Source organism: Sminthopsis crassicaudata, chromosome 1, assembly GCF_048593235.1.
Source record: "Sminthopsis crassicaudata isolate SCR6 chromosome 1, ASM4859323v1, whole genome shotgun sequence".
Classification (NCBI taxonomy): Eukaryota; Metazoa; Chordata; class Mammalia; order Dasyuromorphia; family Dasyuridae; genus Sminthopsis; species Sminthopsis crassicaudata.
In genome coordinates, this window is record NC_133617.1 from 567,174,961 (window position 1) to 567,190,697 (window position 15,737).

Below are 15,737 nucleotides of genomic sequence, written 5' to 3' on the forward strand. Positions count from 1 at the left end.
CAATAAATTGTCCCCCTACAGTAAGAGTAGACTAAATCCATAAGAGGTTTAAGGAAGGAAAGGGGTTTTAGCAATTAACAAGGGGAAAAACAAATTCCCTAATGGAACTCACAATTAACCAGGAAGAAGATATAATTAAGGAAAAAATTCCAGGAGGTGGGAGTTTTGACACTGACTGGTAATCTAAATGCATAGAGAAGTTAGCCTCCTAAAAGGAATTAGCTACAAAGAGTATGCCATTGACTGACCTTCTGAATTAATAGAGAAGTTAGCAGACTAATGTGATAAACAGGTTGGAGGAGGAGGGAAAGGATAAGGCAATTATTGGGAAGGCTAATCCTAAAAGGGATTTGGCACCCTAAAAAGAGTTAGCAAAGAGCTATAGTATGAACAGATCTTTTATAAGGGAAATGTAACCTCTAGACTTTGACATCATAACTTTGCTTTCTGATTGGATATAATAAGGTGGGGTTTCAAGAGACTTCCTTTTGGAGGTAGGACTTTTGGGGTGGGGTGGGGTAATAAAAAATCCACTTGAATAAATGGCCTTTCTAAGAACAAAAGGTCCACTTCAGGCTGAGATAACCCAATTGGAGCCCCTCCCAACTTGCCTCAGGGTATATTATAATTTTATCAATGCTTCACACTTTCTCTGCTAAACCTATCAGATTACCTCCAACTTGATCACTATTGTGTTGGTTTTTCATAGTATAGAAATGAACTTGGATCCTTTGACAGATTCTACTAGGTTGGAAGTTTTTATTATTTTTTTAATGTCTTTATTTTATTTATTATTATTTTATGAGTTAAGACAAATTGTGTATCTATAGCAACTAGACTTGCTAAATTTGGAGAAATTAATTTAATTCAATAATTAAATTCAATGAAAATTTAAAAAAATATTAAGTACTTCTGTACCAAATTCTTGGAGAAAGATTAACAATTAGGCACATGTGGAAGAAATCTTATTTAGGAAGTATTGTTTAAGTGTTCTTTGAAGAAATTAAATAATGGAAGGGAAAGAGTTTTCAAGAACATTTTCAAGACATGAAGGAAAACTTGTCCAAAAATACTGAAAGAGAATTATAGCATATAAGGAAATGCTAGCATGATCACCAGATTGATTGTGCATGTTAAATTATTTGGATACTGAAATTCTCAAAGTCATGTAAATTATTTAAGTCACAGAAGAGCTATTATCTCTGTTCTATTATTAGTTTTATTCACAAATATATGTTGAAGTATGTATTTAGATTTAGATCATTTGGTAAAAATAATGAGAAATGTCATCTTTGGACAAATGGTTATCATTTATTACAAAATGGGAGAAAATAAAATCCTTTTGGCTTTAATAGCTACCCAGAAGACATTTGCTAAGTGATTTATTTTAAACTGGATTCACATCAAGTAATACTAAATTTAAAATGCAAATGTAGTAATTTTGTAAACATTGAGTTTGTCTAAACAACATAAGGTCATTGATTTATCAGGGGGAAGTATGTTTTTAATGTTGTGTTTTAAAAAATATAAACTCCCTGCAAAAGGATATATATATATATATATATATATATATATATATATATATATATATATATATATATATATGTATATATGTTATTCTTTGCCTCTCTAGCACCTAGTATAATATATAAAACATATTAAGAATGAAATAATTGTTTGTTGGTTAATTTTTTATCTGTTTTGTAATGAATTGGTTAAATAAGCCAGTTGTCTTGATGCTCACGCTGATGTTTCCTTTCTTATATAGTTCAGTTCTTTGAATTTGGTTCCTCATTTTGAACATTAGCCACAGGTAATGGTTAATTTGATTGCATGGATATAACTTTCATCAAGGATTTGTTCACTTAAGCTGCTTGCATCTAAAAACAGGTTTTATCATGCTTGGGTTAAATTAATTTTTAATATTAGCTAAACTCCATTTAATGTGAGGCATTATCCTGTGGCTAAAATTACCTATAATATAGACATAATCGAAAGACAATTCTAAGAAAAAAAAATCAATTAAACTAATTCCAGTTATTGAAAAAAGAGTCACTTTTCAGACCAGTTGATGATCATTATATTTTCTACATTTTTTGCTTTAAATGAAAGCTATCTTCTGGAAAATGACTAAAAGACACATATCACATCTGCTTAAGAGAAAAAAAAATACTTTGCTATATTCTACCTCACTTTTTTGGGGTAGTCTATCAATCTATTAATATGATGGAGACCTTTCAAGAGAATTAAGTTCATTTTTAAAAATCCCAAATAAAAGATTAAGGTGACTCACTGTACATCTTTAGATATTAGAATTCTGTTAAAATTTATAGTAGGTGAAATGAGAAATGTTATAAAATGCTGGTTCTATGTACAACATGTAAGAAATATGGAATGGAGTTGAAACTTATAGTGAATAACTAGTACTGTTTGGTTACAAATATGACAAGAAAAAGAAAATATTGCCAACTGGATTTTAGTTGCTCAACCCATTTGTTCTCCATCTTGCAAGCTGGAAAAAATATGTTTTTGCCATTTGTGGTTTATCCAAAGTTGATTGGACTAAGGGACTATGACTATTTTTCCCCCCTCACAGAGCAAGCAATGATTTATTTAATACATTTTTTTCCCCTGAGGTTGACCAAGTGGGTTTGAGATATGAATAGTAATATGTATAATGTAGTCTCAAAAAATATAGTGCTAGACATGGGAAAAAAAAGCAGGGAAAATAATATTTGCAAGTATTTTTTGGAAATATATAAAATAGCTTGAAAGAACCTGCAGAATTATTCTTTTGTACATGAACATAACACTTGTAAATTTCTGCAAGTATGCTCAGATTGTTCTACATTTTTCAGCAATTGGAAATTTCTTAGGGTAAGTGCTGATTGGTTGATTAGTAAAATAGTACAATATTTATTTATCTCAAGGATTGTATAGAAATATTCACAAACTGCAATTACAGAAATCCAAAAGCCCAGTTGAAAAACTGATATATGTTATATGGGAGTTTTAAATTGATTTGTCTACAAGAACCAAATTATTAGTTCTTTTAGATAAATTGATTTTTTAATATAACTATATATATATATATATATATGTATACATATATATATGTATATATATATATACACATATATATATATATATATTTAAATTGAAATGATTGAATTCAACATCTGTTTGGATCTCTTTTAAATATAAGTAGACCTTAGCATTAAAGGTATATTAACAGACAGGACATTAGATAATATCTAATCCAACTCTTTCATTTTATGAATAAGAATGAAATTCAGGGAAGTTAGATGACTTGTCAAAAGCCACACAAGTACTAAATGACAGAGGTAAGATTTGAATTAGGTAATCTAACTCTAAACTGAATGTTTTTTCTATCATACTGACTAACTCTTACTAACTGATCTTAACACACACACACACACATATATATACACACACACACACCACACACACAAACATACACACACTTTCTCCAAAGCTTTATTGAAGTTTCTTCTCTTTTTTTGTTTTTAAAGCTATTGTTCTATCTCAATAGCTACAATGAAAATTCCAAAAAACAGTGAGTGTTTTAATGAATTTTGTTTCCTGATTGAGTTTTGCCTCCCTTATTCACTGGAATATTTCATACTTCAATCATCTTTATTTTGTGATACTCTTTTGACTTTCAAAAATATTACCAAAAAAATTATGCTCAATACAACGGTATTATTATGTCAGCTTCTAGTCATCAAGGGACATTGTCCAATTATACACAGTGATAATAGTTTCAATAATTGTAGTTAATCCCTCAATATACCTATCACCTGTTTTGAATAAATAGCCCAGCTAATTGAGAGGAAAAGTTCTAGAACTGGAATGAATGGATAAGAAGCACTTAGAGGAAATTTAAAGAAATTGTGATACTTTAATATATTTATTGAGCCACTTGTAGTAGATCACACTAAAAATAAATTAGAAAGGTAATTGCTTCTACTCTGTGTCATGGTTTCTTCAAGTAGCAGTTCAATGTTTTTTTTTTTTTTTTGTTTTGTTTTTCCCCTCTTTAAATTTCATCACTATTCAAGGTTTTGTATATGACTAGTTTTCACATGATTACTCAAGTTCAATTGCTTTAGAAAAATCACAAAGACTTACCAGAAGATTGAGAAACCAAGTGATGTAGTACTTCAGAAATAAAGGAAGAATGAAGTAATTCTGCCAATTATGTATCAGCCAACTGGGGAAGAATTATCCTATTTCCTCAGTGGGGAACTAACTGTTTTCATCTTCTTATACAAATGCATGTCTTTCATAATATTCATTAATTTTAAACCAATTCTTTGATAGAGAAAATCTACTAAATATGCTATTCAAATAAAAATACTCCATAGATATTAAATACAAGTATTATTTGCATGTATGCTGATTGTGATTATGAGTTATTTCCTTTACAGATGTGTGTGACCATTTTGAATATGTGTGAGAATAGCAGCCTAAATTTCATAGCATCAAAGGCTCAGAGAACCAGCGCTGAAGAGGACTCAAAACATGTGCCTTTTTCTGCACCATGTATCTGTCACTTCTCTTTCAAGATACAGGTTGCTTCAAAATAGATCCTCTAGATACATTTAGTTATTACATTGATCAATATTACATTGATTTAGTGATTACATTGAGCCTTTCAAAATTGTTTTTCTCTATGATGTTGCTATACTTTTATAGTTTTCCTATTTTACCCCATAACAATTTGTTACCAAAAATTCTATATTCTGTGATTTTTTCATAATTTTTAAAAATGTAATTGTATTACAATTCATATACTATAATTTGTTCTATCATTTCCTAATCAGAAGTCAATTAAAGCCTGACATATTATAGTTCTTTACTCATTTTTTTTTTTCTATTTTCTCCTCATCATTTGGATTGTGATGTGTTGCTGTATTTTCCCCTTTTTAACCTACTCTTTACAATCAGGAATTTTAATGCTCTTCCAACTATTTTTTTTCCTTTCGATTATCCCCCTTTTTAATCTCATCTGTGCCCTTTTCCCTACTGAGTTTGATGAATTTATATATGAAATTCTGGGTTGGTATCTATTTGATAAGCAATCTATTTCATATACTTACTATAAAAGTAAGATTCATCTAATGCCTACTTCCCTTACTCCTTTCTTTACTACTTACATACATTTCTAATGCACCTCAATTATAATAAGTTACAAGTTTGTTACAAAACTTTTCCCCCTTTCCAATCTTTAATGTCATACACAAGCTTTAGCTTAATGATCAGAGAAGCTGATGTTTTGTTTTTCCTAAATCTTTTCATTTTTTAACTTTGCTTGTGATTCATGGTGTTCATTAGTTTTTGCTTTATATCCAAGTAAAATCTTACTGTGTTATATTTATCTTGATTTGTGCTACCAATTCGAACAATTTATATACTTTATAATAAAACCAGAATTGACCTTTTCTACAATTTCAGGAAGTTAATAACTACATTTATGTATTTATTAATTGGAATAACTAAAAATATATTGACTGAAATTACAAACTATGGTTTCTACAACACATCCTTATTTTAAGAAAGTTTCATACCAAATCACTACCTAAAGGATCTGTTTACTTTTTTGTCTCTAGAGTTAAAAGCTGTTTGCCTGGGGACTAAATGGTAAGAAACCTGTCAAGAGAAATGACACTTTTCATCTTGTAACTCAGTGACTGAGATTCTAGAAGGCTAAACACTGGCCCCTGCTTTTCATAGAGAATTTCTCTTTGACATCATTCAACAGAACTGTATTATCATCCTTGTGTTTTTTGAAATGCAATTCACTTTCTGTCTTTCTTTTAATATGGGACTAAAAGAATAGGAGTATATAATCACAAGGATGATTGGATCTTTAATAAACCTGAGGGAAATGGAATGAAATGTAATTGTTTTCTCCTATATCCCACTTCAATGATATCAGAAAGTATAATCTTGAAATTTCCTTCATAGCAAAATGAAAAGACATTCTTGAAACAGTGTGTGTATGTATTAGGTTTATAGTTAGGAACTTAATACTCACTGGAAAATGTCTTGATTGTATACATTTGATTATTTTTGTATTAATTTTAAAAACTTTTCTTATCTGTGCTGAATTTTAAATGTAATATTTGCTATCTAGGCTATAATAATTTTAAGATTTCAAAAATTATATTTGTTCTTAATGAATATTTCTAAAGTTATTTAAATTAATTTTTAAAAAGCAAATTTCAAATTCTAACCTATGAAACAATATATTAAAACTGCTGTTTTATGTCTTACTTTTGTTTTTATGATACATTTATTGTTAGACATGTTTTACTTAATTCAAAGCATAGTAGTGTGAAAATGACTAAATTCAGTGTCTGTTATCTATTTCTTTTCATGAATATAAAGTTAGAAATGAAGACTTGAGAAATAGCCCAAACAGCAGAATTAACCTTTAGATCATAGACAATTTCCTCAATGTGTTCTAATGATATAATACATAAAACATTATGAAGTATTGCCATTTTCATTTCCTATTGATCATATAAATTGATGGAACACATTGGGCCTCTATTGAAAAGATTTTTCCCTCTCTCAAATAGCTTTTTGCTAACTGTATGATTATAGATGCTATGATTATCTCCATTTCAGCATATGAGGAAATCAAGAAGTTAAGTGGCTTGCCTAGAATCTTAGAACTACTAAGTGTCTAAATTTGTATAAGCTCTCTTAACATTTTCTTCCAAACAACTTTAAAATAATACCTCAAATCAAATTCTGGATTGGCTAGCCAACAAAAGTTTCAGTTGGGGCATTTTTTTCCCTGCTTATAGCATCTTAGGTTAAAAGGAGATCTCTTTGACAGTGGGAAAACCACTCCCCTAAAAATTATTAGGCTACTAAAAGCAATAATCAAAGAAAGAACCTAGACCATATAGTTAATTAAATTAAAAAAAAAAAATGATTCCCCAATATCTTAGAATTAGAAAGTAAAAAAGAAATTGTCAGAGTCTACTAATAATCTCCTGAAAAAGATTCTCAAATTAAAACTACCAAGAATATTATAGCCAAATTCTAGAGTTATCAGGTAAAGGATAAAATATATAAAGCAGCAAGAAAAAAAAAAAACATACAAATATAATGAAGCTATAGTTATTATTAGGGAAGATATGGAAGTTTTTATGCTAAAGGAGCAGAGTGTTTGGTCCTTTTTTTTTTTTTTTTTTTTTTTTTTTTTTACCCACACAAGGTACTACCTTAAATCCTATCACCTCTTCCCCTTCTCTTAGTAGTGTTTTTTTTTTCACCCACTCCACCTACAACTTCATCTTCTAGTAACCCTTTCCCCCTTCTCTTACCTTTTCTCCTAAAGGTTTTGCCTTCCCTTATATCTTGCCCCTCCCGTTTCTTTTTTCTTTCTCCTCCTACTTTTTTATAGGGTTAGTCAAATACCCAATTGATTGATTAAGTTATTCCCTCTTAGAACTAAAACTCATGAAATCAAGCTTCAGAAAATGCTCATCCCTTTTCCTTCTTTCCTTTGATTATAATAAGTCTTTTGAACCTTTCAATGTAAACTAATTGTCCCATTATACCTCCCCTTTCTTCCCCTTAATGTCCCACCCCTTAATGTCTTTTTCTTTGGTATCATAACATTACAAAAGTAGTACATTGTAAATGTACTACATTTACAACCACACCCTCAATCTAAGTGATGCCCTCCTCTGAATGACAGTTACAGTTCCCAAGAGTTATAGATACTCATTTTCACATTTAGGGATGTAAACATTTTAATGTTTAAATGATATGACTTTTCCCCCTGTTTACCTTTCTATGCTTATCTGGAGTCCTGTGTTTATATATTAAATTTTTTGTTTAGTTCTGTTTATTTTTGTTTTTTCAATAGAAATGATTGAAAGTCTTTTACTTCATTAAAGATCTATCACCTTAATTCTTGTTTTTACCTCTACAGTCCTTTGCCTTCCATAATATGGTATCCCAGATATTCTGATCCTTCATTGTCAAAGCTGCCAGATTCTGGGAAATCCTAACTGTTGCTACTTGATATTTGAATTGTTTTTGTATGGCAGCTTGCAGTATATTTTTATTCAATGTTGTAGTGCTAGAGTTTTGAAACAATGTTCCTTGGCCTTTTCCTTGCAGAATCTCTTTTCGAAGGTGATCAATGAATTCTTTCAATGAATGTTTCCCCCTCTTTTTTCTAGAATATCAGAGGAGTTTTCTTTAATGATCTCCTGGAGAATGCTATCCAGTCTCTTTTTTTGGTCATGGATTTCATGTAAACCACAAATTTTTTAGTTGTCTCTTGTGAATCTATTTCCAGCTCAGTTATTTTTCCAATGAGGTATTTTACATTTTCTACCAGTTTTTCATTTTTTTTTTTTTTTTTTTTTTTGGTTTGTTTGATTCTTGCTATATCACAGAGTCATTAGCTTCCATTTAACCTGTTCTTGTTTTTAAGATGTTATTTTCTTTAGTTTTTGTATCTCTTTTCCTATTTGGCTAATTTTACATTTTAAGGAGCTGTTTTCTTCAGTCAATTTTTTCTTTTCCTGTTCCCCCCCCCCCCAAGATGTTGACTCTCATACATATCTCTCATTTCTTTTCTCATTTTTTCTTCTACCTCTCTCATTTACCTTTTGAAGTGTTTTATGAATTTTGGTCTTGAGACCAATTCATATCATTCTTTGAGATTTTTTTCCATGCACATTTTGTCCTTTTCTGTGTTTTGGTCTGTCTTATCACCATAGTAGCTTTTTATGGTTAAGGTTCTTTTTCTGTTTCTTGCTCATTATCTTTCCTTTTCTTTTGATATTTCCTTTTGTTTTTCCTTTGTCTGAACTCTGCTCCTGAGATAAAGGGGGAGCTGCCCCCAGCTTCCTGTGCAACTCTGAATCTTGGCTTTCAGCACAGGAACCACTTGTTTTTGCAGTGGGTAGCTTGGATGTTCTTTCTAGGAAAAGCCTGTTTTCTCAGAGTTTTTCTTCTGAGCTGGGACTAGAAACTGCCCTAATGATCTGATCCTCTACTGAGGGTTTTAGTTGTCAATGTGTTGTGATTAAGACCCTCTAACTAGTTTTCCCAGAGCTAATCTGAGCTGGTCTGAACACCCTTTTCACCTCAATGAGATTGACCTATCTAGAAGTTCAAGAGTTTATCCTGAGCTGGAGAGGTGTTTCATTGTCAAACTCTGATTAGAGGCATGGTTTCATGTACAATGTCAATATTTTTCAAATAAATTTAAGAACTGAGACAAATTTATAAAAATAAAGTTTGTTATTAATAAATGGTCAAAGGACATTAACATGCAGTTTGTATAAAATGAAAAATGCCATCATATGAAATATGCTCAAAATGTTACTGATTATAGAAATGTAAATTTAAAAAACTCTGAGGTGCCAATATCAAATTGGCTAATATGAAATTAATGGAACAAATGCTGGAGAGAATATGGAAAAATTGGTAGACTAATATGTTGTTGTTGGATTTGTTAAATTATATGTATATATGTATATACATATATATATATGTATATACATATATATATAATTATAAATATAAATATAAATTACATATAAATACACATGTACATATATGCATATATATATACACATATATCTACATACATATCTCACATATATATTTCTGGTGGCAAAGAAATACAAATTGAAGGGATACCCATCAATTTGGGAATAGCTGAATAAACTGTGACATATAGTTGTAATGGAATAACTATTATGCCATAAACATGATGAGCAAGATAATTTTAGAGAAAACTGAAAAGACATATGAACTGATAAAAATGAAGTGAGCTGATCAGAAGTAAATTGTCAACAGTAACAACAATGGTATAACAATGGTTTACAGTGAAAGAGTTACTCAAATCAATACAGTCATATGAGGTAATTCCAGAAGACTCTTTTAAAAATGCTGAATACATCCAACATGAAGCAAAATTTAATTGATATCATGTTTGAATATTAAGTTTGCTTTCTCAATGGGTAGAGGTAGAATGGGAAGTAGGAAAAGAACTTGTAATTCAAAATTAAAAGAAAATGAAGTGAAAAACCTAAAAATCAGCATAACTTCATCAAGAACCAGTCATGCCAAAATAAGATTATTTCCTTTTCTTATAAAATTACCAACTTGATAGGTGGGGACAATTCTGTGGTCATAATTTAATACATTTAACAAAACTATTGATGAATTATCCCATACTATTTTTGCATCACAGATGTCTAGACTAGGTTTAAAAAATAATACAATCAGTGGGCTTCAGAACTGGTGGAATGGTTGAATTCAGAGTCATTAGTGGTCCAATCTACCTAGGAAGAGGTTGTAGAGGATGCCAGGGATATGTGCTTAGATCTAAGCTTGTTAATATTTTATTAGTGACTTCAAAAAAGTATAGATAATATATTTATCATATGTGCATGTCATTAAAATCTGGCAAGGATAGTTAAAATTTTGATGGCAATCAGGATCCTGAAGAGCCGGAATCTTGACAATTGGCTTGAATCTTAAAAAATGAAAAGTAACATGGGAAAATATAAAGTCTTACCACTAAAAATTAATTTACTAAAAAGTAAATTTCATAATGACAAAGTAGGAAAGATGAGCATATAATATTTCTTTTCCTCTTCCCCCTAAAAGAAAAAAAAATGTATCTTTCAGTTTTAGCCTACTGTTGTCTCAATATGAGTTAGGAATATCATGTGGCAGTCCATCAAGTGAAGTCTTGGGGTTGGGGGAGGATTCTGGGAAGATGGCTGATAGTTGGTAAATTTCAAGGTCTTCCAACTTCCCCACAAATAGAACAAATTTGTGCCTCAGAGAGAAATGGATTGATGAAAAACAAGAAGATGGGCCAGAAAAAAGGTCCTCCTGATACAACACTAGCCAACCAAAAAGAAAAAAAAAAAAAAAAAGACCTGGAGCTGGGCATTAATTTGTCTAAAGTGCAAACAACTCTAGGCTAGCTCCACAGAAACACTAAGTGAGGGATGCCTTGGGCTAGCTGGGTGTAGCTGGAGTCTCAATAGGAACCATAGGGATTTTCACCTCCCAGATTGCTTTTGGAGTAGGGATTTGAGTCCAGGAAGAGGAAGTGAACCTCAGCTGATTGGGCCCAGCTGTGTTGCTGATATGCAGTCTTGAGTGAGACAGAACTAGCAGCAGGTGAGTATAGAGACAGTAAAGTAGGCTGTGGGGACTCCAAGAGGATGGAGCTTTTGGTTTGCAGTTCCTGCTCAAGTGAAAAGAGCTAAAGAGAAGCTTGAAACACCATCCTCCCTAAGGTATTTATACTAATACCTCTCATTAAAAAAAATGAATTGACAAAAAAGAAAGAACCCTACCATGGAAACATATATTGGAAACAAAGAAGACTGGGGTTCAACATCAGAAGAGGACACATTAGTAAGGAAAAAAAAAAAAAAAAAAAGCTTTTATCCCAAAGAGAAATGTGAAATGGCTCCCTACACAGAGAGAATTTATAGAAGAACTTAAAAAAAAAAAAAATTAAAAATGAGACATTGAGGAAAACCTAAAAAAGTAAAAATAAAAATCATCCAAGAAAAAACAAGATTATGAAAAAAGAATTAAACAACTAGGAAAGGAGATGTGGAGTCTCAAAGATGAAAATGATTCTTTTAAAATTAGAATTGGAAAAGTAGAAGCCAATGAAACTATGAGAGACCAAGAAATAACAAAACAGATTATAAAGAATGAGAAAAATAGCACAAAATGTGAAACATCTTGTAAGAAAACAACAGATCTGGAGAACAGATCAGGAAGAGAAAAATATAAAAATTACTGAACTGCCAGAAAGTTGTGACCTTGACACAATAATATAGGAAATAATCCAAGAAAATTGTCCTGGAGTGATAGAACATGAGGGGAAAGTAAAAATAGAAAAAATCCATTGATCACCACCTCGAAGAGATCTTTTGTGGAAACTATATAGGAATATTATTGCCAAATTTCAAAATTCCCAGATCAAAGAGAAAATTTTGCAAGAAACAAAAAAAAAAATCAAATACACGGAGCAACAATTAGAATTGTACAGGACTTATGAGCAGCTACAATAAAAGACCACAGGTCCTGAAATCATATCTACCAACAATCAAAAGAACTAGGTGTGAGGCGAAAAATATCATATCCAGAAAAATTATGTATAATTTTGAATGGGAAAAATATGCACTTTCAATGAATTTGCAGATTTTCAAATTTTTCTATCAACTAAACCAGAACTTAATACAAAATTTAACATAGACAATTTCAAAGATTAATTTTAAGGAACTCAACATGGACAAACTGTTTAAACACAGACAAATTGTTTATGCTTCTTTTTGCATGGAAAATGCATATTATGTTTAAGATTTACATCAACAATAAAATAGCTCAAAAGAAAGATTGGCAGAGTTAAGGTAAAAATAGTAATCAATCATGTTATACAAATAAAGTACAAAGGAGGAACAGACAAAGGGGCATTAGAATGGATCTCATAGTTCTGAAAACCTTTTCACATCCAGAAGGGGCTTAATAGTCAACACCACATATATATCATGAAGGGTATAGCACCCTCCAAAATCTATAAAGAAATAATGTGGGAGGGATGGGCAGATGGGGAAGAAAAAGGTGAGCAAAATGGAGAAGGGAAGGATTTTTTGGTGAGAGGAGGTTAACTATTAGCAAGGCAAGTTATGGAGCAGAATTTAATTAATCAGTCATCAGGGATAGGAAACTCATGTGTATATGTAAAATATGTGTAAGTATGAGTGTGTTTATGTATGTATGTGATTACATATGTATACATAAATATATTTTTATATTTAAATGCAGCTGTTTGGGGGGAGGTAGAGAGTATGAAAAGGGGAAAAAGAATAAAGTAAATAAGGAGCACAGCAGAGAATTTTAACAATTTACAAGGAAATAAAGAAAAAATGGACAGTCAGGAGTATAATTTCTTTTACTTATATGTCCTTTCTTGAATTGATAATTTGTTGTTATATATTTTGAATCCTCCCTGATGTTCTGCTGGACACGTGACAATGTTCTCTTTTGTTTTATTTTGTTTTGTTTTCCTTTTGTTTTTCTTTTCTTCTTATTCTGTTTTTTTCAAATAAAATTAATTCATAAAAATTAAGTAAAATAAACCAAATTAAGTTTTGGGCTGCATTCAGAAGGGCATAGCAGCTTCCATCAATAAAGAATCCCACAATACTCTGTTACCTCTGGAATACCATGACATAAGAATGTCAATGACAATCTGAAGCAGAGATGTAAAAAATTTAGACTGTGTGATACCCAATAACTCCAGAGTCTGGCTATAATTTTATCACTTGGAAAATTCAGAATAATTTGGCAAAATAAATAAAAATACAATTTAACATAACTAAATTTTGCATATTATTTACTAAGTCTATATGTATTTCACTGAGATCCTTATGTACAATTTATTGACTCTCATTTCTTTTGTTTTTTCATTTTTTGAAGTTCCTTGACTTTGTTTTTTAATTCAATATTTTATTTTTCCAATTACATGTAAAGATATTTTTTGACATTAATTTCTGTAAGATTTTGAGTTCCATTTTTTTTCTCCTTCCTCTCTTTATCCCCTCCTTCCCAAGAGAGCAAGCAATCTGATATAGGTAATACATGTAAAATAATTCTAAACATATTTCCATATTAGTTATTTTGTGAAAGAAAATCAGAACAAAAGAAAAAAAAAACATAAAAAAAAACAAATAGAAAAAGTGAAAATAGTATGATTCCATGCTCATTCAGTCTCCATAGTTTTCTGGATGCCAATAACATTTTTCATTTCAAGTATATTGATGTTATGACTCTCATTTTTATATGACTATGAAACTGCTGATTCAGAGCAAGTCCTGAAGAAAAGAGCTAGGATAATGAAGGTTTTTAATCCATTTAATATGAGGATTGCTTGAAGGAACTGAATTTACTTTGTTTAAGAAAAAGGAAGATGAGAGGATGGTAGGAGATAGAAATGTTTTCAAGTATTTGGAGTGCTGCCATGTGGATAAGGGTTCCTTTTTTTTTTTTTTTTTTTTCTTTCTTTGTTCCTTTTTGTTTTAGGGTAAAAATGAAGAACAGTATCTAGGACTTCAAAAAAGCTAATTTAGTCTTTATGTTAGCAATGGAAAAAATAAAAGATATTTTCTATCAATTAGGACTATCCAAGATGAAATGATCTATTTCAAAAAAGTGATGTGTAGTTCTTTAGTCATTTTAGTCATGTACATTTTTCATGAGTTTGCTTGAAGTGGTGGTATGTCATGTTTTTCTTCAATTCATTTTTCAGATTAGGAAAGTGAGGCAAACAGGGTTATGCTACTTACCCAGGATCATATAACTAGTAAGTGTCTGAGGCCAGATTTAAGCTCAGGTACTACTGACTCCAGGTCCACTTGTTACCCTACAGCCCACAAAAATGATAGATTCTCTGTTAGGTTCTTACTAAGTGCTAATGAGATAATGAGATATTAGGTTCTTACTAAGTGCTAAGTCAGTACTTGACAATTCTCTAGTTCCGGCCTTTGCTGGGAGTTTAACCCCTTTGAACGTCTGGGGAGGAGCTTGCATGCTTAGGAGGAACAAGTTCATTGGTTGAAGTATTTCTTCCCAGAAGCCCTTGCATTATTCCATGCCTATTCTCTGGGAGGATAAAAGAGGGAGGCACTTGAGAGATTGAGAGTCTTGTCTGGGCCAGACTTGAGGTGGCTCTCTAGAGGAAGAAGTCTCTTCTCTAGACTAGAGAGGATCAGCAGTCTCTGGAGATGACAGAACTTTACACCTATGGATGAAGCCCACCTGTAAATGCCTCAAAGGGGTACCTGCTGTGGACCTTGGCAGGAAAAGCATGTTGGTGTGAGCCTGTCAGGGAAAACAAGCATGTGGGGGTTGTGGAAACCCTGGGGACACCCCAGGGCCCCTTTCACTCTGCTATGGATTTCCAATCATTTGAGGTTAGGACTTCATAAGACAAACCATCTAGTAACATTTTAACATAAGCTGATGTAGCCCCATAAAGGGTATAACCTTTTTTTAAATCTTTAATTTTATTCAAATATAAAGGTATATATCTTCTCCTTTTTTGACCTACAGAGTCAATATCTTCAATCACAGGATATGCATATATAAAATCACTTATATCCTGTCCTTCTCTCTTAGCTTTAATCAATGCTTTTTCTAATCTTGTCATAGGCTTTGGCTGTTTAACAGGCAATTCTGTTTGTATTTCTGCCTCTTCTCCTCCTCCTTCTTGCTCCACCCCTGAAGAGTTAATTGAGGGAGGAGATGAGAAATGCTCCTGTTGCTCAGAATTGTACTTAACTTCATTGTTATCTGATTCATCCTTTTCACCTAGTTTAGTTGACACTTCCCCATTTTGCTCCTTTTTCTCTTCCTTTAGAATAACAATTTTTAAAGGCATTTGGATTAAATTGTAGGTATGAAGTGTATCTTTGGAAATTGAGTTTGGTTTTGAATTGTAGTGTTCACCTAATTGTTTTCCTACTAATTCCCATTCATCTAGATCCAAATCTTCTTCCAGAGAAAAACAAGGGCATATAACCTGCACAATTTTAAAAAGTTCAGTAATCTCCTCCTAAATTATAATCAATCCTTGGCTTTTCATAACCTTGATGATGCTCTCTAAACATTTTCCTTGAACAGAAGGCATTTGC